This window comes from Rhipicephalus sanguineus, chromosome 6 (assembly GCF_013339695.2).
Source record: "Rhipicephalus sanguineus isolate Rsan-2018 chromosome 6, BIME_Rsan_1.4, whole genome shotgun sequence".
Classification (NCBI taxonomy): Eukaryota; Metazoa; Arthropoda; class Arachnida; order Ixodida; family Ixodidae; genus Rhipicephalus; species Rhipicephalus sanguineus.
This window is the reverse complement of record NC_051181.1, coordinates 58,648,977-58,657,281: the sequence shown is the minus strand read 5'-3', so window position 1 is coordinate 58,657,281 and position 8,305 is coordinate 58,648,977.

Below are 8,305 nucleotides of genomic sequence, written 5' to 3'. Positions count from 1 at the left end.
GCCGTCGCTGAGCATGCAGGAAAAATGCATCACGATTTCAACTGGCACCAAGCCTCAGTTCTCGCGCGAGAAAAGAACTGAATGAAGCGGCAATATCTGGAACCTTTGACTATCCAAACAAGAGAAAACACGCTTAATCATAACGACGGCAATCTACCGCTTCCGTACGCAAGATCCCTGAAGCGATTGTTGACGAAGATTTAAGCTCAATGCTTCGGCCTCCCAGCTTAGTGAACAATGCTTCCGTGTGGAGGCCGAAACATTTATTATATCTTAAGGTCGGCATTCAGTGTTTTGATTTCTACTAGCGATTACACACTGACCAGACGAGATTTCGTCCGATTCTCGATTTCATCCACGGAGCATACCACGTTTGAAATAAAATTGCAGTGGAGTGTAGAATGTTCTGCACTAATGGGCAGTTTGGAAATGTTGGTCATCCATTTTGGAGAGAGATAAAAGCGCACGCAAAACACGACGAAAAAGGGCACCCATATATACGTACCCAGGCGCTTGTGCGTGCGTGCGTGCGTGCGTGCGTGTGTGTGTGTGTGTGTGTGTGTGTGTGTGTGTGTGTGTGTGTGTGTGTGTGTGTGTGTGTGTGTTTGTGTGTGTGTGTGTGTGTGTGTGTGTGTGTGTGTGCGTGTGTGTGTGTGTGTGTGTGTGTGTGTGTGTGTGTGTGTGTGTGTGTGTCCCAATGAATAAAATAACTAAAAGGAAAATGGGAGGTAGCCCGCACCACCAGCAGGTGTAACGGGCTCAATCCAATTTAATATAAATGAATAGGGGACATATCCCAAAGTAACTTCTGAAAAAAAAAACAATTTGTTTAAAAAAACAATTTGTTTAAAAAAACAAAGTCGGAGGACGCTAGAGCTTCGCCTTCAAGAGTAGCACGCGATAGCGTAATCGCGCCCCGTGGGCATCGCCTTCTCAAATGCTAGCCTCACTTAGGGTTTCGGTGCATGCCTCAACCGTGTAGTAAGGATACGAACGACTGTGCGCGTTACATTGGCCGTTTCATACTATCCTAGAATGCCTACTGCAAGTACAGTTGTTAAGTCCCCACTAAGCCACAATTCTTCTTCCTTTTGCGAATCAGCGAAAGGCCCAATACGCGTCCGTAAGGCAACACGCGAACCTACGCAGCTACTCACCTTGTTGATGCTTTTGTAGCTGATGATGATTAAATATGACTGAGCGGTTTGTAATGAGTGGCCTTTAAAACACTCACTCGTTGCGCAATTCACATGTTGTGACGCGTGGCGCGATTCTACCCTTCTGCCATGCAATATTACACGCGTTAAGGAGGCTCCCTCCACTAGATGATATTCATGTAGTGTTTTTGCCTAAACAGTTTCAAGAAATAGCGTAGCTCTGTGGTAGAACGTTTGCTTGCCACGCACACAGACAGGGTTCAATTTTCACTCGAACCAAAGTTTTTATTACTTATTTTCTTTGTATCTTTCTAGATTTTTCGGTCACGGACAAGATGATGATTTTTTGCTCACAACTAACACCGACACTGGAATTTCTGCGAAACGAGCGCTTTAACGCTATCGCGTTAAAACACCAAGGGAAAAGCATAACGAGTGTGCTGTTTTACTTCAAGCAATCGACCGATTAAGATCTCGTTGTCACAATGCATCGTGTCATGTCACAAGGCATCGGCGGTGTATATCCCTGGCTAAGTTAGGTTTTGGTGTGCGTGCGTGCGTGTGTGTGTGCTCGTGTATGTGTGTGTGTGTGGGTGTGTGCGTGAGCGCGCGCGTGTGTATGTTTATCCGGAGCACTTTGTATTTGTGTAAGTAGAGACATAACAGTGACGAAGTGCAGAAGGGTTGAAAGGCGGGCTAGTTGGTAAAGCGTCATGGTATAGGTATAGGTTGGTATAGGTACAGGTTGGTATAGTTGGCATAGGTTCTGTATCCCGTTAGTTCGCGCTCCCGTTGGTCTGAACGACGAGGAAGGTACACTCTTATTCAAGTACCGTATAACGTCCGGCACATAAACGGCCCATTTTTATTCCACCACAACGTACTGCATATAAGCGGCCCTTCACTCGCCATTAAGCGTGACAAATTCTGCGGTGACGGATTGGGCCCGCTATATGCGGCCGCGAGCGGTCGCAACGCTTATATGGAGCCCGAGGCGGAAATGGCTCGAGCGGACGCAACGCTTATATGGGGCCCGACGCGAAAGGCGGACGCAACGCTTATATACAGAGCCCCGCCTCCCTGACCTTCGCCTGTGTGAAAAGCCACAAATACGTTTTATTTTTAATAAAAATTATGGCCTGTTGCATATCACGACACTGCTGCCACCTACATTCTTTTTGGTTTAGACTGTAAGCTAACAGTTGCAACAGGTCTCGTACTGCCGGAGCACCACCAGCTTCCCGTGAACACATGTGTGCCGCATGTTTATCGTGTGTTGTGTGCGTTTATTGCGTGCTTATCGTACGCGACATTCGTCGACTGGGCATTTTCCGCGTGTTGGGGCGTTCTCCTGCCTTGATCCAGTGGCGGATGATGGTCGTTGTTCGTTGCCACTCAACACAGCCTCACGGGACGCACAGCTTTGTGTCCGCGCTCAAAAGTGCTTTCTTGCTTCGTTCATCGATTACTCACGTTGATCGAGTGATCGAGTGTACTTCCGAAGACAATCCGCGTCCGAGTGTTTTGACAAGCGGCGACCGCGGTTCCACAGGAGCGGAAGCTTGAGCCTTTTGACGAGCGACTGTGCCAAACTTGGGTAAGTTGAAGAAGGTCGCTGAACTACGTAACTTTGTTACTTCATTGCATGACAACTGTTTGCAGGAACCGTCGTGTTGGCACAGCGAGGATGATCAACAGATACCCGATAGGCAGGTATGTTTTGTGCTTTGGGTGCTCTTATATACACCACCATAAATGACATGTTTGAAGGATGCGCATTGCGCTACGCAATCTTATGCTTCGATCATGCAGGCCTCGTGTCGTTGTGCTGTTATTACTTGACTGTTTACTGTACGAGGTCATCGCTTGAGAGTGTTTCTAGAATCCCTTGTCGCCGTTAGAAAGTGTGTGCTTTTAAACACATGGGGTCGTCCCATAATGTTTTCACTGTGGTGATGCGAGAGTTCACCAGACTCGGCAATAACACGCAAAATTATCACAAGACTGGGGACGTGATACAGGGGCGTAGCCAAGGGGGGTGTTGGGGGGGTTCAACCCCCCCCCCCCCCCCCGAAATTTTTCAGTTTTGCTTGCGTATATAGGCACGCACACATACAAACGCACGCACGAACATACATAAAGTATGGTTGAACCCCCCCCCCCCGAAAAAAATTTCTGGCTACGCCCCTGACGTGATAGCAAAACACACAGCCCTGACACGCGCACACGATGATGGATATGTTTTCGTGGTTGCGTCCCCGAGCTTTTCGCCAGAAATCCATGCAGTTGTTTTGTGGTTAGGATTTTAACCTAGCTGCCTCATAAATGTTTTAAAGGAGCTCACTCGAAGTAATGTATTTGAGTGAATTACGTTACGTACTGGTACTAAGTGCACACTCCAACAAATGCGTACTTAATGTGAAGAAGCACATGTTTATATCAAATAGTGTTAGTAGACGAATATGTCAATTCAATTAGGTTAATTAAGCTAACACATGCTACTCTTTGTTTCAATATTGTGTGTTTGAGAAAATATGCGTGAGCTCGTGTTCTGCCATTATATATTTTTTCTTAGCATCTTTAAGCACACGAGGTTCTCTATCACAAATAACTTAGATTGTGCTCATGTTGCGAGAATGTTGCTTTATTGTGTGGTGCTTTAAGTTATTGTATTTTCACGCTTTTTTTTTACTTAGCATAGTACCAATATTGCTCTCTTACTTAAATGCATAACCAAGGTTTAGTATGCAGTGATTTAGGGTTTATTGAGCTTTGTAAGGTCATAAATTAAAAGAAAAAGATCTCAATTCTCATATATGTTTCCAGAAGTTCACAGAAAGTTGGAAAATATTATCGGTTTTGTGAAGGCCTTACATAACTTAAAATGAAATCAAATTGACAGCTCAACTCTACAAGACAAACTACACGGGAATTCGCTTTAGAGAACCAAAAGTTTGTTCCCTGAATGGCTTACATTCATGATGCAATACAATATGCATGGCTCATTCCCACCTCACACCAAGTGTACATGGACCACGCACACTCTTTCATTTTTTTTATATTTCGATAAAAGTGTGCATATCGTTATTTTCATGTGGATCGCCCATAGGGCTATGTGCATATTTCGGGTATTCGTTACAGTCTTGGGCAATAACTAGTTACTAGTAACGCGTTACCGGTAACTAGTTAATTTTTTCGGTAACTTGTAACTGTAACTAGTTACTTTTAATTTATAGGAACTTGTAACGGTAACACTGTTACTTTTTTACAGAGTAACTGTAATGGGAAATACCGTTACAGTTACTTTCCCATATCCTCTCCACCTTTCAACATTCCACAGCACGGCTCCCCTACCAATTTAGGGGTGGAGGTCGCTTAGAGAATTATCTACCCTGCAGAAGACCGAGGTCAGCAGTCAGTCTTTAACACAACTTAAGTTTACTTGTAAACTACATGTCGTAAGTCAATCATGTTGGAACTGAACAACTTGCTAAATTCAAGTAGTTTTTTTTTTCCGGCGTATATATATCCTTTTTGTCACTTGAGCTTCTAGCTTGGTTCTTGGTGTACCGGTGGAACATCACGACGCCAAGTTTATATTCTCCTTCTTGGTTGCGCAATAATCGTGTTTGATTGACGGCTAGAAAGCAGCAGAGCGCGAAACGGTTGAGAGGCACAAATACTGTGAACTAAGTAATTTTTCAAAACCTCTTTGAAACTAATTGTAAAAGGTTTACTCCAACTTAATACAACAATTATTAACAAAATCACATGGACGTTTTGCCTCCTATGCATGTGACATCCTCAGTATACACTGGCAACAAGAAAAAGAAAAGGAAAGAAAGAAAAAAATTTGCGGAGATCGACCAGTGTCCCATACGTCCGTGTAAACCAGTAGGGGAATGTGGTTGTTGCATGTTATAGTCGGATACAACTTTAGAAGTCAGCGGCATTTTCTCCTCAAAGGCAGATGAACACAAGCCTGCACCAATGGGCGCGCTCGGGACGGACATCATGAGCGGGATGGCGGTGGCTTCGCCTTTGGAGAACATCGGCGCGTGCATGAGCGGGACTATTTCTTTTCTTTAGTCTCTCCTGACTTTTTAAGTTGTATCCGACTATAGTTACTATATATGCTACGACATGGCTCCTAAAGGTGCCATATACAGTAACTATATTGCAAGCCGACGCGTCGCGGCGAATGAACCGCGATTCCAGGAGTTCCTTCCCCTCACCTTCATTCACGAGCCAGCGTCGTCACAGTGTTTACGTCAAAGCTATGCCCTGTTCTCCGGAAGTGTTAAACAAGCTCCATCTTAGAATGCGTTGCATGAGTTGCTTTAACAACATCCCGTTTGCCTTCTTTAAGCCTCGTTGATTCTTTCCTTCCCATTTCGCCGATGCAAGTCGCGTCGCAATGCCCGCATCGGGCTTGTATATCACCCTACTCTGATCGTCTGCAGGTGTGCAATCTTTGGGTTCGCGAACACATGCCCCAGAGTATAACGGACTTAGAAACGGTTTGTATGCCCAGCGGACGCAAAGCTTACCGAACAGGGTCTGATACACCTTGAACATATATATGGAACAGACACAATGGACGTCGTCTTCATTCGTCACACACTCTCCGTTGCTATTTGCATGCGCTTCTGGGTGTCGTTAATAAACATCCTATGATACTGCTGTCGTTCTAGTGCATCAACCACATTTTCCATTTTGAGTATCAGAGGACATTTGTTATTATTATTTGCAAATAAATTCCCTTTTCACCAACGGTGCATGAACAACAAAATTGATGCAACAAAATGAGGTGTACACAACAAATGCTTGTGTTTGGCCCTTATTAGGTTTACTTCGTCTAGGGTTTTACCACGTGCAATTTGACTGCCCGCATGCCTTCATACATATTTAATAAATGAATTCTATCGTTTGGTTTGTAATCTATTATTTATTTTATACAGTAACGGAAAAGTAGCGACGTTACTTCGTCACAGTAACTGCAACAAAGTAACGACGTTACTTGTCACAGTAAGTGTAACTGTAACAGGTTACTTTTGGAAACTCTGTAACTGTAACAGTTACTTTAACAGAGCCAATGACTTCACCCATCAAGCACGTGTTTTTCAGACACCCCTCTCAATATCACTTAAATTCCACATGTGGGCTTTGCTTTTAAAAGTACGCCGCCCGCTTTCCCCGCCTGTAGTTGCCTTACCCACCATCTTCTGCAGCCCTTTGTGAGGGCTAGACGTGCCGCCCTTCTGCAGCCTTTCCAAGTGGCTTTCATACTCCACTTTTTTTTGCCTTTGACGGCTCTCGCTCAGTAGACCCCCCCCCCCCTTTTTCCATTTTTTTTTTCTTTTTTTCTCTCCTTTTCTTGCTTTTTTTTTTCCTTCTTGCAGCTCCCCTTACTTCTGAGATGAGAGGCCTGAGCGCCGTTGCAAACTTTCTTGAAATGATGTGGCAAGGGCTACACTCCTCTCTAGTTTTCTCTTTCCAGGCAGCAATTACCAACAGCGACAAGCACCACCGCTAGACATGACGTCAACACTAACCCTTTAAAACTAACACGCCAAGGATGACAAGGTGCCTTCGATAAAGATAGGTCCCCCTATGGAAACGTCGGCCAGCCTGTCTGAGGCACTTTCTCCTGTTTGAAACCTATCCCACTTTTTTGGCTTAGGTACTGTAACACTGTTACATTTACTGGTAACGTGCCATGACTGGATTGCTTACTGTGTACATGTGTGAATTGTTGAACACGCAATGGAACTCTTTCATAGTCTGCAAGTGGCTGGTCCACTAATACCTGTTCTTATTGCACCCTGATCCCTTCATTCAAGGATCGATCTCTTTAATATATGAATATAGACTTGCCTGAGGACATGTTTGGTACTCACTATCTGTGTGTGGTTGGGTTTGTCTTGAGTGAAAATCAACATTTCCTTGTGGTATCTATTATGCATGTATCAGCGATGAGAGCTGTTCATGGCACCGACACAGAGGACAGATTGCAGTACAAGATAGGAGCATACTTCCTGGCAAGCCCGGGCAAGCCATAATGAGTGGTAGGCATTTCTTTTCATCACTAGATTGTGACAGTTTGGACACATAGCACCTATAGACCTTATGCAAAATCTGCTGCCATCTAGCGGCCGCTGTGTGCATTTCCGCCATGTTGAAGGCTAAGCGCGCTCCGCATGTAGACAAGGAGCGTACATATCAACGTGTGGCGGCTGATAAGAACGAAAATGCCAACATATTTTCGAGTGCTGTGTTGCTGAGATGAGGAAATTGGGATGCTGAAAGAAGGTTGCAGGAACCAAGCCTCCATGTTAGTACATTTCCTCGTGGCCGACGAGAATCAGCAGATCGTTCCGTTGCTTCGGTTCCTGCTTACGACTAACGCCGTGTTTCCGTTCGCCGTTATATATGTGGTATGTGACAGCATCGGCACTCAATCAGAGAACACTCTTTCATGTCATGCCAGAACAAGAAAGTTTTCGCACCGTGTGCTTGCTGCAGGCACAACCCGCTTCGTGTACGACTTCAAAGCTGCATCGCGGCTACGCGCGCATGCCTGCGCTGCTGTTGATATTAGCTTGTTTATTAATTGCGATAACAATTCATGTTAGACAGATAGCTCGTGCGCGTCATTGATTTGCAGCGGACGGACCGATTGTTCTGGAGCGTGTTGTTTGTAGTTTGTTTTCGATGGTGGAGTTTAACAAGGTAGCGTCTGGTGGGATGCTTTGCGTGCGTATTTCTTCACTATGCGTATTTTTCAAGCATTTCTGTGGTATCACTGCCAGGTTCAGACGGGTTGCCCGGATGTCCTGACCGCCCCCACCCCTTACTTTTTTTTGTTTTAACTTATACCTTAGGAAGAGCAAATCAGGTTCTCCCAAAAGCTATCCCCCCTTCGGAAAAATCCTCTGTACACTCCAGTTTGCTACTGAAATGTTACAGGTGCTTAGTGCGCGGTACTTTTCCTATGAACTAAATAAAATGCTGTTCCGGGAAATGTGCTACATTCTACCGTGGGTGCGCTCCCCGCTGGGTACGCGCTGAGGCGGTTCAGTCGGCGAAGCAAAACTGCCCTTGCCGCAACGGGTTTAAATGTAAAGCACCAGTAGGCCCTAAAGCGA